A 16,468-nucleotide genomic window follows, 5' to 3' on the forward strand; every position below is an offset into this window, starting at 1 on the left:
CGAACCCCAGTAAAACTAGTAAGTAAGAGCCCATCTCAACGAATAAGCTGGACGTGGTGGCACTTGCCTGTGATCCCAGCTATGTGGGCAGCACAAATAGGAGGATTGTGTTCCAGACTGGCCCAGACAAAAACGAACGAGATCCTACCCAAAATAATAACCAAAGCAAAAAGGGGCTGGGGGTAGGGCTTAAGTGGTAGAGCACCTGCTTAGGAAGCACAATACCCTGAGTTCAAACCCCAGTACTGCCAAAAACATATTCTCTCATCTTATGGTATGCAGTTTTTCAAGGAAGTTATTCATGGTGTGAAAGAAACACTGTGCAGAGTGGAGAGGCACTTATGATGGGAGTCGTCTGGGCTAGAAGAATACTCATTGTGATGCAGTGACTTCATAACATGTATGACACTGTTGTCTTTTTAGCACTTCTTCATGTGGTTATATGTTCAGAACAGAAGCTTATGAACACAGGGGCCAGGTATCCTCAGCACACAGCACATTGCCTGAGATGTTCTGAATTCCATCACTCCTAAGACTCTGCAGAGAATAAACCAAGACACTATTTAATGTAACTATAAGGAAAAAATGCTGCTCAAGTTTGAATGACAGCATGCCACAGGGTGTGAGGCCAATCGAAGTCTCGTAAGTATTGAAATGCGGGGAAAGGTTTGCCTTACAATTGCTTTATAGAAGTCTGAATTGTTGAAATGTATTAAATGAACCACAAGTCCTAAATTTCCTCAGAGCACTTTTAGAATTTTGATTTACTTTATTCTGTTTGATTGGTAGCAGCACAGCTAAGCTACACAATGTCCTCTTGGTCCTTAAAGGCCACCGGAATTATTCAAGTTTAGAGTTGAAAAGAATTTTACCCTAGTCCATACCCTTCTTCAATAAAAGAAAAACTGAGGCTCATGGAGGCTGCATGACTTGTTCGAGGATCAAATTCTGCTACGTCATATGGCAATCATAAAATACCTAAAAATGCTAACATTTATTTTTTAAATTGACTATTGGCTCCTGCAATTGGAATAATAAATTAAATGATACTTTATATGAGTTATTAATGCTATAGCAAACAATATTCCAGTAAGCAATAGTACTATGAATTTTTAAATACAATGGTTTATCTTCCATTCTATTTATCACTTATATTATTGCCTTTTCTGTCAGACAGGCCCTTTGTAAATTTTTCTAACAACATGGGACATGAGAGAGTGTATTGCTATTACTCCAGGAAAGTACTGGCCAAAGTTAAGGAAGCATTTTATAAAGAATATATTTCCTGGCAGTTCACCCTTAAATAGTCATTAAACCAAGCATCATCACATTTAGTTATTCAACCTATGTTTTCAAATTCAGCCTTTAAAACAACTTTGTAGTAATATCACTATAGTCTAATGGATGTATCTCAATTCTTTTGTCTACTGACGGAACAGACCATAGCTATAAATGACACAGATGTGTTCACTAAGCTATCTGTAGTGATGTAAGTATTCTTGCCATGAAGTATCGGACACAGCTGTGGAGAATGCAAGTTTCATTTAAATAAGTTTCATGAGTCTGAAACCACAGATTCCATTGAGATGAGTCTATGGTCTTTGGGTATTCTTTGGAATATCATGTTCAGAATTTCAAAAGAAATAGCAAACTCTGGGGAGCTCACTAATTTTGAAAGCCTTCTAGGACTTATCTTATTCCATCTGTGGTTAATTCTACCTAAGTGAAAGCGTTAACCTATAGTGACATCTTAAAAGTAATATAGGATTTGTGGGCTAGTCATTCCACACTACCATAATATTTTCACCCAAGTGAAAAGTGTGTCAAATGAAAATTAAGAACTGTGTGAGCAGAAATGTTGCAAACACAGAGTGGCATGGAGACTGGTCACATGGATGTTGGTGGAAGTGCTGAGATGGGTGTTGAATGGTGACCTGTTGTGTTCAGACTTCTCTCTCTTCCTTATACCCTGAGATAATGCACATCCAGAGGATCTACACTCCTGCACTAATGCATGTGGCTCTGGATGAATTACCTTCCCATATGCCATGTACCAGAGTTGGTTCTTCCATCCAATAAATAAGATTCAGATCAGCAGTTGCTCTAGTGACAATTCCTATTCTCATAAACCTTTCAAAACATACTCAACTGCAACCCAGACCACCACTGAGCACTCAGACCACTGAGCTTTTCTTTCTTTCACTATTCTCCTCACCTCGCCCATCGTTACCCTCTTCGTCCCTCCACTACCTTTTCCTGCTTAAGGGCTCGCTCGCTCTCTCTCTCTCTCTCTCTCACACACACACACACACACAGAGACTATTTCTAACAAGAAATATGAATCTTCTTCAAAAGATAATGGGTGGAGGAGGTACTCAAGTATAAGATTCTGTTTGATGATGTGGGAAATCTAAGATGTGTGAACTAAATATGTGCCCCAAATAATCATGATTTAACCTTTTCCACTTCATAAATGCTTTTCTCATAATATTGTAATTGCTCACCAATTCCTGTATTTTAATGTTCAATATAGAATAATCTGCATTCTTACTGTAGTGGGAAGTAAGGAACTTAATTTTTTGCCCTATACTGTTAGCCAGTTGTCACACTGCTTTCTGAATGAGTTAGCCTTTCTATTTTAATTTGAAATTATATCTGTAATGTGAAACTCATTGGTTAGAAAATTTTCCATCTTTTGTAGCATATAAAATATTTCTAAGATATGTGTCCTTCATAGTTAATTTCTAGATATGCCCTAATATAAATGGGATGTTTCCTCCACTGTATTTTATAGTTTGTTGGTGATAGTCTATAGGCAAGGAATATAAAGAATCTACCCCATGGAGTAAGAATTATATTAAGCACCAGAGACAGGAGAACCAGAAAGAGGAAGAGGAAAAAGAAATGCCAACTCAAGGGCCACATATTTTACTTAAGTGAAGCTATCACATGGATTAATGACAAAGTCACACAGTTATTGGGAAGGCACAAGACAGGGCATGGTGGTGATCTTGACTTACCATGGCTACCAATCCACCATCTTTGCTGTCTCTACAGGCTTTAATCCCTAAAATATTTCAGCCAAATCATCCATATCATTAAATGGACTTATTCTATGTGGTATATACCATTTTTCTTGTCACAGAGAAGCTCATTACTTCACCAATATTATTTCATTTAGTTACTTTGAATCTTTGTGCCTAACATTTTGGTGGGTAATAGGGATACAGTGGATAAGATAGATACACTCCATATATTCACTTCATTTATGGTGTATCTGGTCAGATATGAAAGGCTTTTTAATTAGCATATATTAATTATCAGAGTAATGAGTTTCAGCATGACATTTTCATACATGCATAACATATATTCATCAGTTGACTCCCCATGACCCTTCTTTGCCTTTTCCTGCTTTATCTCCTTTAGTTGTCTTTAGAATCACCCTTCTATTTTCAGATTTTCTCTTTTTTTCATACTCCATATACAAGAGCAAATGTGCAATAGCTGTCTTTCTATATCTGAACTATTTCACTTAATAGGATGAACTCCAATATCATCTGTTTTCCTAAAAATGACATGATTCCTTTTATGGCTGAATTTTGTGTATATATACCACATTTCTTTATCCATCCATCCATTAACAGGTACTTCACCTGAGTCTATAATTTGGCTATTATAAATAGTGGAAAAAGCTTTTTTGAAGACATTACCTAGGCCTGAGTAGATGATTTTTCAAGTTTTTTCACACACACACATACACACACACACACATATACACATAAAGCACATGCACACATGTACACATACACACTTCTATAAAGAAGTAAAATATTATACATGAGAAACACATCCATCTTATCTTCCTTTTACAGACCTTTAGCAACTATGTATCATGCTGATGTAGGATGAATAATATCCCAAAGTTATCCACATCTTAATCTCTGAAAATTACCTATATATTACTTTAAAAGGCAAAATGACTTTGCAGTTGAATTAAGATAAGGACATGGGATTGGAAGATAATCCTGAATTATCCTTGTGGTCCCAGTGTAATCACAAGGGCAACGTGGAGGACAAGAATGTCATAGCAGAGAGATAGCAGTGTGACAACAAAAGCAAAGTAAGACAGAAGTGATGAGCTGACAGAGTAAGAGTTAGAATGGTACAAGGAAGGGGACAGTAACAATAAACACAGGAGACACAGAAACTTTGGAAGACAAGGAAATGGGTTCTTCTCTAGAGCCTCCAGAAGGAATCCAACTATGACAACCCACTTTAGTCTTCAGACTTCCAGAACTGGAAGATAGTCAATTTGCATTGTTTTTAGGCACCAAATGTGTGGCTGTCTGTTACAGCAGCAATAGAAAATTAAGACAATCCACACACTTTCCCTCACCATTGATTCACAACCCTTTCAAACAACCTCAGTGAAACTATTTCACTTTCACTTTCATGGCAACTTAAACTTGGCCCATTCAACACAGCACCACCATCAGCCCTATCTCCTTCTTGCCTTTCTGACCCCTCCCCAATTCCATCATGAACTGTGACCTTTTCCAAGAAATTCCTGTCCATACCCTGCTTGAATCCAAGTCTCTGTGTCATTTTATCCCAACAGTTAGAATCTTTCCTATCAAAGTGGCATGAAACTACTCTTCAGCTTTTTTAACTCATTAATTGGAGCTTGTAATTGTTTTTAAATGATTTAAGTATTCAGTCTGCTGGTCTACCAGATTATAGTTTTCAATGAAACAGAAAATACAAGTGCCTTTGGATGTTATTCATCCTGCCAGGTCCTCCCATGTCATGGAACATACAGAAAATAGTAGAATTTGCACCACTCACTGAAGTACACGTGTGAGGTTCTTCCTGGCCAGGTATGTATCTGGCTATCTCACAACCTGCCCAAAAGTGTGGTTACTTACTCTGGACCTGGAATTTGTAGGTTCTTAGCCCCAGGCTGCCCATGTTTAATCCATTTGCTATCTCATCTTGTTAGCCAGGAAAAATAAAACCACTGGCATTTCTAAAACCAAGTATATATGGCCATCAGTTTAAAATATCAGTATTCTAAACTTCTTTAAAATTGTTATTTAATAAAGCCCTTTATACACCACTTCATTTGGGTAACTAAAGAATCCTGTGAGATGAGAAGATAGACAGTACTATTGCTGTTTTAAATGAAGCAACAAATTTAGAGAGGTAAATTGCTTTCCAAAACTATCAAATGGAAGAACCTGAACTAGAAACCCTCACTTCTAACTCCATGTTCTCTGTTTTCTCCATAGTTACATACAGCTCCTAAAACTAATAATGATGTCCCAAAAAGCTCACTTAAAATAATAAGTGAGTTCATTCTTTAAGTTTCACTTAAAATCTAGTCTTCTAAGATCATGATCATTTTATTTTTAAGATATATTTTCTGTTCTAATTTTTAAAAAAACACTAATTTGTATCAGAAATTGATACAAATGCTCTTTTGTCACATTTATCACTTAGGAGAAGGACCCAAGTGGCTTCACACTATTAAACATAAATGTTTTAGGTTTTATAATGAACTTGCTGAGGCAGCAGACTGCAGCCTCATTGGGGAAGTGCTACAGGGATTTGAAGATAAGAGAACAAGAACGACTCAAATAAAGAAACCATATGCATTATAAAAAGTGCTTGGGGTCGGTGTGGCTGGAGGATACAGAAGACAGATAGTTCTCTGCCCTCAAGAAACATGAACAGCTAAATTCTTTTATTCTTCTATCACCTACTGAAGTCAGCAAGTTTCTCCAGGAGGAATCAATAAGATAGCTTCATATGTGGGATGGAGAGAATCAGGCTCTCTACTACTCTTCTTTTCAGACACAGAATGAAGAAAAATGTAATGTATTCTAATTATGGTAAACTACCCTAAGCGATATGCAAGCTTTCTTAAAATAATGACAACTTCATTGTGGGTGCTCTCAGGATCCTCACAAATGCAAAAGAAAACAATTCTTTGAAATTCTTTGTTCACCCCTCTCATTTAATTATTGTTAATTTAATAAGAGCATTCATTCCTTTAAATGAGTGTTTGAGAAGGAGGTTAGCATTGCTCCAGGATGGAAAGTTTCATTCTCAGTGTTCACTCCAAGGAATCTGGTTGAGGCACCTCTCTATATCTCTCCCACACATGCTAGCTGGGGTAAGTGGTTACTATTTAAATGGAAATGACTTGACAGACCAATAAGTACCACACAGGAAAACAAGTTAAGATTGACTTTGGAGGAGGTGGATGTCTGGCTGTGCCTCTTTTGAATGGGTGTCACTACGAAAGTTATTTACTTATCCTTGAATCTAGGATTCTCATCTACAAAATGGGTGCTCTCAGGAGAGAAATCATATAGACCCAACATGGGAATGTTGTTTCTTATAAGATGATACATTTAAAATCCTCACGTGTACCCTTCCATGTTCCTCAGTTAGTTTCCCTCCCAAATTATTTTTTAAAAGCATTAAGACCACTCTATCTGCTCCAAGAAACACAATACCATAGAGTTGGTGGATAAAGAAACTTCATTTTTGGAGAACAAGAGGGCGAAACGTGTCCAGTCTAGGGGGAAGGTGGTAGTACCAGTGGAAGGGGAGAGGATGTGGGGAAAAGCTGTAGGATGGTGAATGTGGTGCAAATACTGTGTACACACGTGTGCAAATGGAAAAATGAGACCTGTGGAAACTGTTCCAGGAATGAGGGTGGGGAGATAAAGGAGGATGATGGAGAGTCTAAACACAAGTATGATGTATTTGATGCATTGTAAGAACTTTTGTAAGTGCCACAATGTATCCCCAGCACAACAATAAAAAAAGAGAGAGAGAGGAAAAAAAAAAGAAACTTCATCTTACACCAGGAGGTTCAGTTGTGTTAAGGTAGTTAGTACTTTTTACACAGTATCTTTTGTATCTCCATTTTGAAAATAATGGTATTTAGCCAAAATACTTTAATCAAAACTAGAAACTTGGGTGTAATTTCTTAACATGGATCAAAACTCTTTTATGTTTTCATTTGTTCAGTGGTGAAAAAGAATAAAATATTGCTTTTAGGCAAAACCTGAAGCTACTAAGATATATCTAGATAGTCATATGCTAATACAAAATGTGTTTTTATTCCATGGTTTTAAAGCTTAATCTTTAATACTTAAAATAAGTCAATGGAATCCTACCATATCAGCAAAAGTAATAGCCTTCATTTGTAAAGTCATTTAATCCTCTATGAAACAGTCACTATTATCATCTTTTTTCTTACACATGGAAGAGATTAGTTAATTCACTGTACATCTTACAATTAGGGGATGGCAAAGACCAAATTCAAACCCAGGTTCATTTACAAAGGTCGATGACTACAATTTTCTATTTACTAAATCTAAATAAAAATGTAAGGCTGTTTTCTGAAATATAAATGCAAACTTAAAGCCAAAGAGGAAAATTAAACTGTGCATCATGAAGTACAGTTGAGAGAAAACAGGCAATCAAATCTCTATTCTGGCCTCTCCTACAACCTTCTCACTACAATCAAAGTAGAGTCTGATCAACCCAGCTCCTGTATCCCTGCACAAGTCATCTCATCTCTTAAAGCTTAATGTTCTCACGACTCCAATGACAACAATTACTACCCCTTGCAGAGGTGAAGTAAAGACTGGAGGTGAGCTGTGTAGAGCCTGGCACTGATAGATGTTCAATAAATAGTAGCTATTGTAATTAAGATGCAGCCCCTGGCTCAAAGAGCTCTTGTGTTTTCAGCCTATTTCATATCTACAGATAATTCTAATAATACTCCAACATTTGGTATCATGTCATATTCACAGTCTCTTCACATTTTTGTAAGGGCAAAAATTTATGGATATATTGTTTAGGTATACTCTGAATGATAACTAGATCTATCAGTTCTTATAAGGATTTTCCCAGGTTAACATAACAACCAAGAAAAATTTCTAACAACATTTTGAAGTATAGTGGGGGGGGGGAGGAAGCAAGCAACAAAAGTTAATAAAGTAAGGATGGGGGGGAGTCAAGCAATAGAGTGCTTATCTAGCAAACCAAAGCACTGAGTTTAATTCCCAGTACCAAAAAAAATTTTTTTCAGTTCATAAAGCAAGACACAGAGGCGAAAGGTTTTCTTCTAATCAGTAGGCAGGTGCCTCCTTTCTATTCCCTGCCACCTTCAAGAACTCTGAGATGGAACTGGAACCTATCAACTACAACTGGATATAAGGCAGCATTCTTGAGCTGGAAAGAACGGGGGATGAACAGAATAGTAAAAAGGAAGAGCAAAATAAGATAAATCAATAAAAACCACCTGTTTATACTGAATAGCTAGAATCAGCTGATACCAGCACATTTTTCAGATGTTACGAATTTTCCTCAAGGTCTTTTAAACTTGAAAGTGAATCTTCAGTGAGGACCCATGATGTTTGAGACCTGGACCACTGTTACCTGCTATTTTCTAAATATACAGAGTTGAAATTGACCAGTGATAGTACTCTAGCACCATAGCCCACACTTACTCTGTAACATCACTGAAAACAATGGCATAAATCCCCTAAAGACACAAGCTTGAATCCTATCATTCGTCTTTCCCACTCATACTTACTCTCCAAAGCTTAGTAAATGAACACCTAGTCTTCTTCCCACAGCAAGAATACATCTCATGCAAAAGTCATTTACGCCAAAATCTCTGAATGGTCTCTTGTTTAATTTTGTAAACTTAATTTCTTAAAATTGTTTCTAGTAAGAGTTTCCTCAGGCTGCCATTAGAGGGCATGAAAGCATAATGTGCAGACTGAAGTCAGATGCCCCCAAAATTAACCCCAGAAGGAAAGTGCTACCATTTCTTTCTGGTTTCAAAAGAAGAATTGAAAAAAATTAATAGTACAAATAATTTATATTTAAGGAGTTTTGCTTAAAAAATAATAGTCATCTATAAAGAAACTAAAGTGCTGATGGTTATTTCATGCAGAAAAGACAGAAGCAAATAATTAAGTTTTAAGAAAATTAGTTCTTATCCAGTAGTAATCACTAGGTATAAAAACAAAAGAAAAACAGAAACAGAGGGAAGGGCTGGTGGGGAGTCAGGGAGCAAGAGAGAAGTATAGACAGAACGGCAGCAGTAAAATATCAAATTTTGGCTTACAACATGAAAAAGTATGGAAGAAAAAGTATTTCTCTTTGAAAAGCTTAGGATCAATTTTGTGGCTTCAGAGTCTACTCCCATTTATCCAGCCCTGCTCGAGTTTTCTTACAAAACTTACTTCTTACCTAGGGGCAATAGCAACACAAATTCAGTCAAAGGAAAAATGGATCTCAAACATGGAATGACATCCCAAATGTTTTGATCACTTGGTGTTTTAAGGAATTTTAGATGTATGCTGCATTCTTAAATGCCATGTTTAAAACTTGCAAAATAAATGGACCCATATCCAATTAAGAACATAAATTTTCCCCTAAAATAAATGTTAATGAAGCCAATACTACCAATCCAGCTAATCTATTTTTTAACTCATGGGAAAAAAATGTACAGCTTAATTTCAGGACAACATAAAACCCTGACTTATATAAGATTTCTTTTTTGTAGTAAGCACTCTTACCTTTATTGAATTCCAGGATAAATTTATGGTATCAATCCGTTTCTTTAATTTACAAAACAGTAAAATCCCAAGACCACCTTCAAACAGAAGGAACGCAGCCTCAATATGTTTCTATCACACTATGAAGACTGTTAAGACTCCCCGTAGGGCACTTTGACTTAAATCCTATAAATTTCCTGCTTAAATTTTCAAACAGGAGAAACCAGGGATACATATGAGAACATAAGCCCACCTTTCAGTGACTGTTCTATATAAGTCTGTATGGCTGAAGGGTATAAAAGAAGCCATAAAGGAGTCAAAATTATAGTGAACAGCATTTCAGACGCTGTGCCCTATTTGTAAACAGAATTCCAGTAAGTGCACAGATACAGATGGGAAAAATATTTTCCTCTCTGGAATGGAAGAAAGGCACTGAGCAAACCATTGGGATCCTTTATTACTGGCCAATAAAATGTATCTGACAAAATTCAACAGATATAAATGAAATAGGTAGTAAACACTTCATTTGTTATGTGGACAAAAATAAGAGTTAAAAGTAATACACTTTGCTATTTGATATCCCATGTTAAATTCCATTACAGAAGATTTAAGATAATGTCTTTGTCAGTAGTTCCTGTCTTTAAGAAACAGTAGTAAGTAGCTAAGACAAGTTGTGGACTGCCTTTACTAGATTGAAAAAAAATCAATCACTTATTTAATGACAGATGCTAACTTCCAGGAAGAGAAGCTGGCACAGGAGAGTTCCTCAATACCTTTGGCATATTAGTCTGATTGAGAAACGTTTCAACTGCCAGATAAACAAATAAAAATAATATAGACTTGTTTGTTCTAGTTGGTAACATTTATTGAGTATCTATAATGTACCAGAAACCATCATAAGATAAACCACAGTGAATATGATGATAAAAAAGGATCCCTTTCCATTATGCAGTTGACTTTATTTGGGAGTGGTCAATAAGACAAAAGTATCTAAACACAGACAAGAAAATCCTAAAAACAGAATTGCAAAACCTGAAAACATAAGACTAAGCTAACTTGTACAGCAAAAATCAAAAGCTTCTAGCATCACACACACAAAAAACCTTTTTGAGAAACATGGAAAAGAAAGAAAGTAAGTCTACAGTCTTAAGAGGGCGTAGGAGAAAATCTAAAATCAATAGTATGTGTTCCCTTGAGTTCTGAATCCAGGGCAGTCTGGAATAGCCTCCTAAGGTTCAATCCTCATTTTGCTCCTGCATAAAAGATCCTCCAGGAGGAAGACCCTCCTTACCAAAGGAACCAACAGCAGTTCCTGTTTGTCCCTCCCAGCTTGCAGAATTATTCAGTCGCACCCTCCCACAGGAACGAAGGGATATCTCACCCTCTTAAAACTACAAAGCCACCTCTTCCAGCCGGAGTTTATTCATTCTGTTCCCCCACGTGGCCATGCACACTGTGTGATGTCCTCCTCTCCAAACTGTGGATATATGTGTCTAATAAACTTCTGCCAGTCTCTTCTGTCCAGTGTTGGCTGTGGTATACTCAGCTACCTCTATGAACCCAGGGTGAGAATCCTGCCACAAACAGGGTAAAGAGGAGGCCACCAAAACAAAGAGTTCTGAATTTGCAGCTCAAGGTCACTCAAAGAAAGACAAGGGCATTTCATGGAATAAATCCTGGCCATGGACTCAGAAACTCTAGGACAAATATTTTCACCTTTCTTAGCCTCACCTAAGAAGGATGAGTCAATGAAATGAGGATGAAAGAAGACCCTCATACTTACATACAAGTCAATTGCATGTAAAGTAATGTATGAAAAGTTTTTAGGTACATTGTAGATACAACAGAAAAAAAAAAAAGTGCGCCTGTCTTTCTTATGCCCCTCCTTTAGTGGCATCTTCACACGGAGCTGTCCTCCATATCCTTGTTGTCCAAATAGCATTCCTCTCCCTATCTAAAACCCTTCCTAGATGTGGCCATATTGAAGTGTTCTTCCAAATTGTATTAATACTCATAAATCTGGCACATGTCGGACACTTCTCACTCACTAACTTCTATTTTTCTTCATTTTGATGAAGTCACTTCATCAGGACATGAGTGAACACCTTACCAGCAAAGGCGATATAGATAGAGCCTTTCACATATTGTTTTGCATCTGCGAAGTCTTGTACACGTGTAAATGCTAAATATTTGTCAATAAAATCACCGAACATGTATCTTGCATTTTTTTCTCCTCTTTTGCTTATTCTGGAATAAAATCACTGTTGAAAATCTTTTGATTTCTCATCATCTAAACATTAAATATTATAGTAAGGGCATGACTCATAGTGGAAACATTTAAACAGATTCTCAAGTCTTGACATGTGGTTCAAATATATTGAGTTGGTTTTTATTATTATACTCTGGACTTTTAGGTTCCTTGTATTTGAATAGAAAATTCAACTTTTAAAAAATGGATAGCAAAACACACTCAGACCATCATTTACTTTCCACAAGCAGTTTCTCAGTCATCAAAGCTTGGCTTTTTCCCAGCATTAAAAAGCATGAAGCCTTCTAGGTACAGCACAGCCTACAGCAGTGATCAGCCCTTGAGACTTCTGATTGACTGGGTGGATTAAACAGACTTCTAAATGCCTTCAGTGCTATCAATTAAAAAAAATGAAACTAAGTTCTAGCAATGATAGGTACACTCTCAATTATTCAGTAATCTTTATGAAATCCCTTATTTAGAATTTATAACATGAAATATCTGGCCTCTAATTTAAATTGTGTTCCTATTTACAGATACCCCTCGATGAACCCATTTTAGAGCTAAATATTCCTAAGCAGTTGTAAAAATGGCTTTAGAGTTTCAAGAGACAGTTAGCTGCACTGTGGTTTATTTTGGCTCTATGCCAGAATGCCATAAATATTTGAATTTTAATGCTTTCAAAGATGATAGGTACTGTCAACTTTCCCCAGGACTCAGTAGTGTCCACCCTCTTACACCTGGCTTGATTTCTGTGTGGACAAGAACCTGCTCTGTCACAGGAATCTGAGTCTGCAGAAACATGTCCAGAAGGCAGATGTACTAAAATGGAATTCAGATGTCCTGGATGCTTCCTGTGCCTGTAGCTTCTTGTGTCATGTGACCTTGGGCAAATCACCTCATTTTTCTGGACCTAAGTTATAGCATTAGAGAAATAGGGGATTTGGTTAACTACCAACATTGCTAGTAATCGTATAAATCCCCAGTAGATTCTTTATACTTTATTCACCATAACTAGAATTTGTTTATCACCAAAAGCAAAAAGATAAAAAAAAACCTGGACTTTTCCACATGAATAAATCATGCCTTGTATTTTTATTTGTCTTTGATAAATGTCTAATTACTAAAAAGCAGTTGTTGGACTATCTCCTGATGAATTCCATAGTATGTTTTGTCTATCTAAAATTCATCAGTCAAATTTTTTTAAATCAGTAGTGATATTTTTAAATTACTGCAAACAAATAGGAAAATATGGTGCCCTGTAAATGTAAAATGCATACAATTATTTCTTAATTCAAAATAAAATAAATGAAAATACAAATTCCTTTAAGCACTCATTCTCTATCACTTACTAGAATGTCCTTTTATAATTAAGAAGCTAGTAAAGTTTGGGGTTTGGAGGGTTTTCCAGCAGTACTGGGATTTGAACTCAGGGCCTTGTGCTTGTTAGGCAGGTGCTCTACCACTTGAGCCACTCTGCCACTCCTTTTTGAATTTTTGAGATAGGGTCTTGCCTTATGTCCAAGCCAACTGGGACCATGAGCCTCCTACTTATGTATGCCTCCCCTTGTAGCTGGGTTGACAGTCTTGCCACTGTGCCCAGCCATGATATTTTGGGCTGGTCTCCAACTATGGTCCTCCCAACCTCTACCTCCCAAGTACCTGGGATTACAGGGTTGAGCCACCTTGTCCAGCTTGTAAAGTTTTCTTAAAAGAAAAAAATAATGATAATAACGTCTTGTGTTTTAATATTATAGGAGTTTCTTTACTGAAATCACAGTGCTACTCAGACCACATTTTGTTGTATGATTTTTTTCATTACAGGAGTCCTTTAAGTAAGAAGAAACATATAGGAACTGCTTCAAACTTTCTAGGAGACTTCAAGGAGCAGGTGACGGAGTCATGGTGGCATTTTTAGAGCTAGTCTATATAGAGCTGTCTTTCTGTCAGGCAGTCAGTACATGCCAACTCACCTTGTAAAACACATTGTTGGAAGGTGGCTGACGAGTCACTGGGGCGACAAACTCAGGAGACATCCTCAGAAGACACTACCTCTCTGCACTTTTCTAAATGTTTTCTTAGGTACTTTCTCATTTTCTGAAGCAAACTTCTTCATCACATTCAAGTGTATTATAATTCTGTATTGTTGATACAATAAATAGTTTTTAAATTTTAGGATTAAAGTAATTTTATATCCCTAATGTAAAGACATATCCAAGGCTCTAAGAAGAGCTTCCAGGTACATTGATGTCAAAATGTGTAATCTTCTCACACTTCAGAACAACTTTGTTTTAAATGCAGAATGCAAAGCCCAAAATAAAAAAATAGTGAAGATACAGATTACACAATAGCAAGCATTCTTTCCAGAGTTAATTATCAACCTAAGCTTAATTAGATTTGTAATATAGTAATAATATTATGCAGTAATAATATAATAATAACATATAATATACATAATATATTATACAGTAATATGTAGTCATATATTACATAATATGCAATATTATGAATTAGTAATATAATATAATTACATTATGTAATATATTGTGAACTAATATTATAATATAGATTTTACATATTATATAGTTATATATTATGACAATAAATAGATTGGCTATATATAGTAATATAAGTATATAATTTAATATACAGAAATAATATAACATATGTTTATAATGTTATAAATATTATATTTACATTTATAATAAATTATATTCATATTTTTATATTTATAATAATATGAATAATAATATTAGAAAATGCAAATTAATGACTTACCTTTATAAAACACAGTAACAACAGGTGTGTAGAAATTTTATGATGGACAAATTTCTGAGCAGAAATCAGATGGAAAGGTTTGTTATGTCTTTATTTTCTTTCTCCTTATTTTATGAATAATGAGATCCATAAGCGGCTAAGTCGTGTCAGTTAAAGTATTAAATAAAATAAGCTGAAATGCAAATGTTTGGGAAAGTCTGCCACCACAGGGAAGAAAACAGTATTCCAGAAATGTTTTTCTTACTGGTAATTATATTACATATGAACTAATAGGAACCCTGCTTTCTTAAATAAGCAACCGCTTCAGTCATAACAGAGGCATTTATTTTTCTACTCACAATTATTTGGTTCTTTTATTTGTTTAATACCTGCTGGTTAGAATTCACTTATACTGAATATATTTGGCTGTCCCGTATTCAGCAAAGCACATAATGGGTAACAATTTATTTTTGAAACAGACCCTAACATGATGACCTTCTAAAGGAAATGTATGTCATAGGACTGGAGAAAACCTGTTGGGGACAATATGCCAAAGGAAGAGAAAAGTGAAGGAACCAAGGAAGGAGGTGATATCCAGAAGGATGGCAAAATTTGCCTAGAGAGAAAATATAAAATAACTATGAAAACAAACATTACAATAATCTGGCAAGGAACCGTGGGACAAATTAGAGGCAGGTGGTAACAAACCTAGAGGGAGATCACTATGCCTGGACTCCTCCCAAAACAATGCATGTCAAAGGCAGAAGTGATTATAGGTTATACAACTCTATCACATCTTGAGTCTTGAGAAAGAAGACTCTCAGTAGAGAAGTAAGGATAAAATACAATGCAAAGGAAGTTAAGCAAAATAAATGTATAGCCCTGAATCTGAATAGGGAATACCCACATGGATTCAAATGCAGAACTACGGAGTGTATTTGTGTATATAAAATGTTCTACCCTAAATTAATGAAAAATAAGTTTTCCTTGTGCCCACCCAATGATAGCAAAATGCCATTTCTCAGTAAGAGAGCCCAAGGCTTCTGAGAGAAACGGTCAGTTCCAGGTTTAAGGAAGAAAACGTCCAAGATGAGTCTGGAACACTGTCACATTGAATGAAGATGAAAAGATGAAAGACTAGTAGGGTCATTTTTCTTTCTCCTTGTTAACGTACATTAAGGGAGTTTCATTGTGATAATTCCATAGGTCTGCACAGTGTACTTTAGACAAGCCCATCCCACTCTGTTGTATCCATTTATCAAGCAGTATTTGGTGAGCTTTGTTAAGCTCTCTTCATACATATGTTACATACTTGCAACTTGAAGAGGGTTCCACTGGCCAGTGAGACAACACTAGCTTTGAAAAGAATAGCAATGGAAGTAGAAAAAATAAGAACTTTAATTAACATAAAAAATTTTCAATCCATGAGGATTTTTTAAACACATACTAATAGGCCATCTTCTGAGGGTCACAAGGAGTCAACGTTAACTGACAATTACAGGGAAAGAATTGAGAACTTTGTCAGACTTTCCTGGGTGAACTTCCCTGCTAGACAACCAAATAGATGGGGAAGTACTGCCTTTACCCACTCCATGTTTGAAAAAGAAATGATAGATTGAGAAAATCATAATTTACAATTCCCAATAAATTAAAATAGATCTAGACACTGAGCATTAATAGCAGATAGCATCAGCAAAAAAGGAGAAAACAGCATCAAAATCTTGCTGGTGACAGAAAAACAAAGAGGTCACATCTGTATCGTATCCTAGCTCTGGATCCAACTGCTGGGTTTCAGGGAATTTGGAGGACAGAACTTACTTGACATAAAGTCAACATCCTCCCAGGTTCTTTAACAACTACGTTGACAAGACAA

The 16,468-nt window shown here is 36.1% G+C and overlaps 1 long non-coding RNA gene across 1 annotated transcript in view; it reads right to left on the reverse strand.

Moving 5' to 3' along the window:
- The window catches only part of LOC141418573 (uncharacterized), a 58,451-nt gene extending 43,639 nt beyond the window's left edge, over positions 1 to 14,812 (reverse strand). The window contains exons 1-2 of the long non-coding RNA XR_012443201.1: positions 14,617 to 14,812; positions 13,812 to 13,976 (exon numbers count right to left, since the gene is read on the reverse strand). This is a non-coding gene — a long non-coding RNA (uncharacterized lncRNA). The remainder of the gene's footprint in view (positions 1 to 13,811; positions 13,977 to 14,616) is intronic.
- Between the last annotated feature and the right edge of the window lie 1,656 nt (positions 14,813 to 16,468).

The sequence above is a fragment of the Castor canadensis genome, chromosome 17 (genome assembly GCF_047511655.1).
Source record: "Castor canadensis chromosome 17, mCasCan1.hap1v2, whole genome shotgun sequence".
NCBI lineage: Eukaryota > Metazoa > Chordata > Mammalia > Rodentia > Castoridae > Castor > Castor canadensis.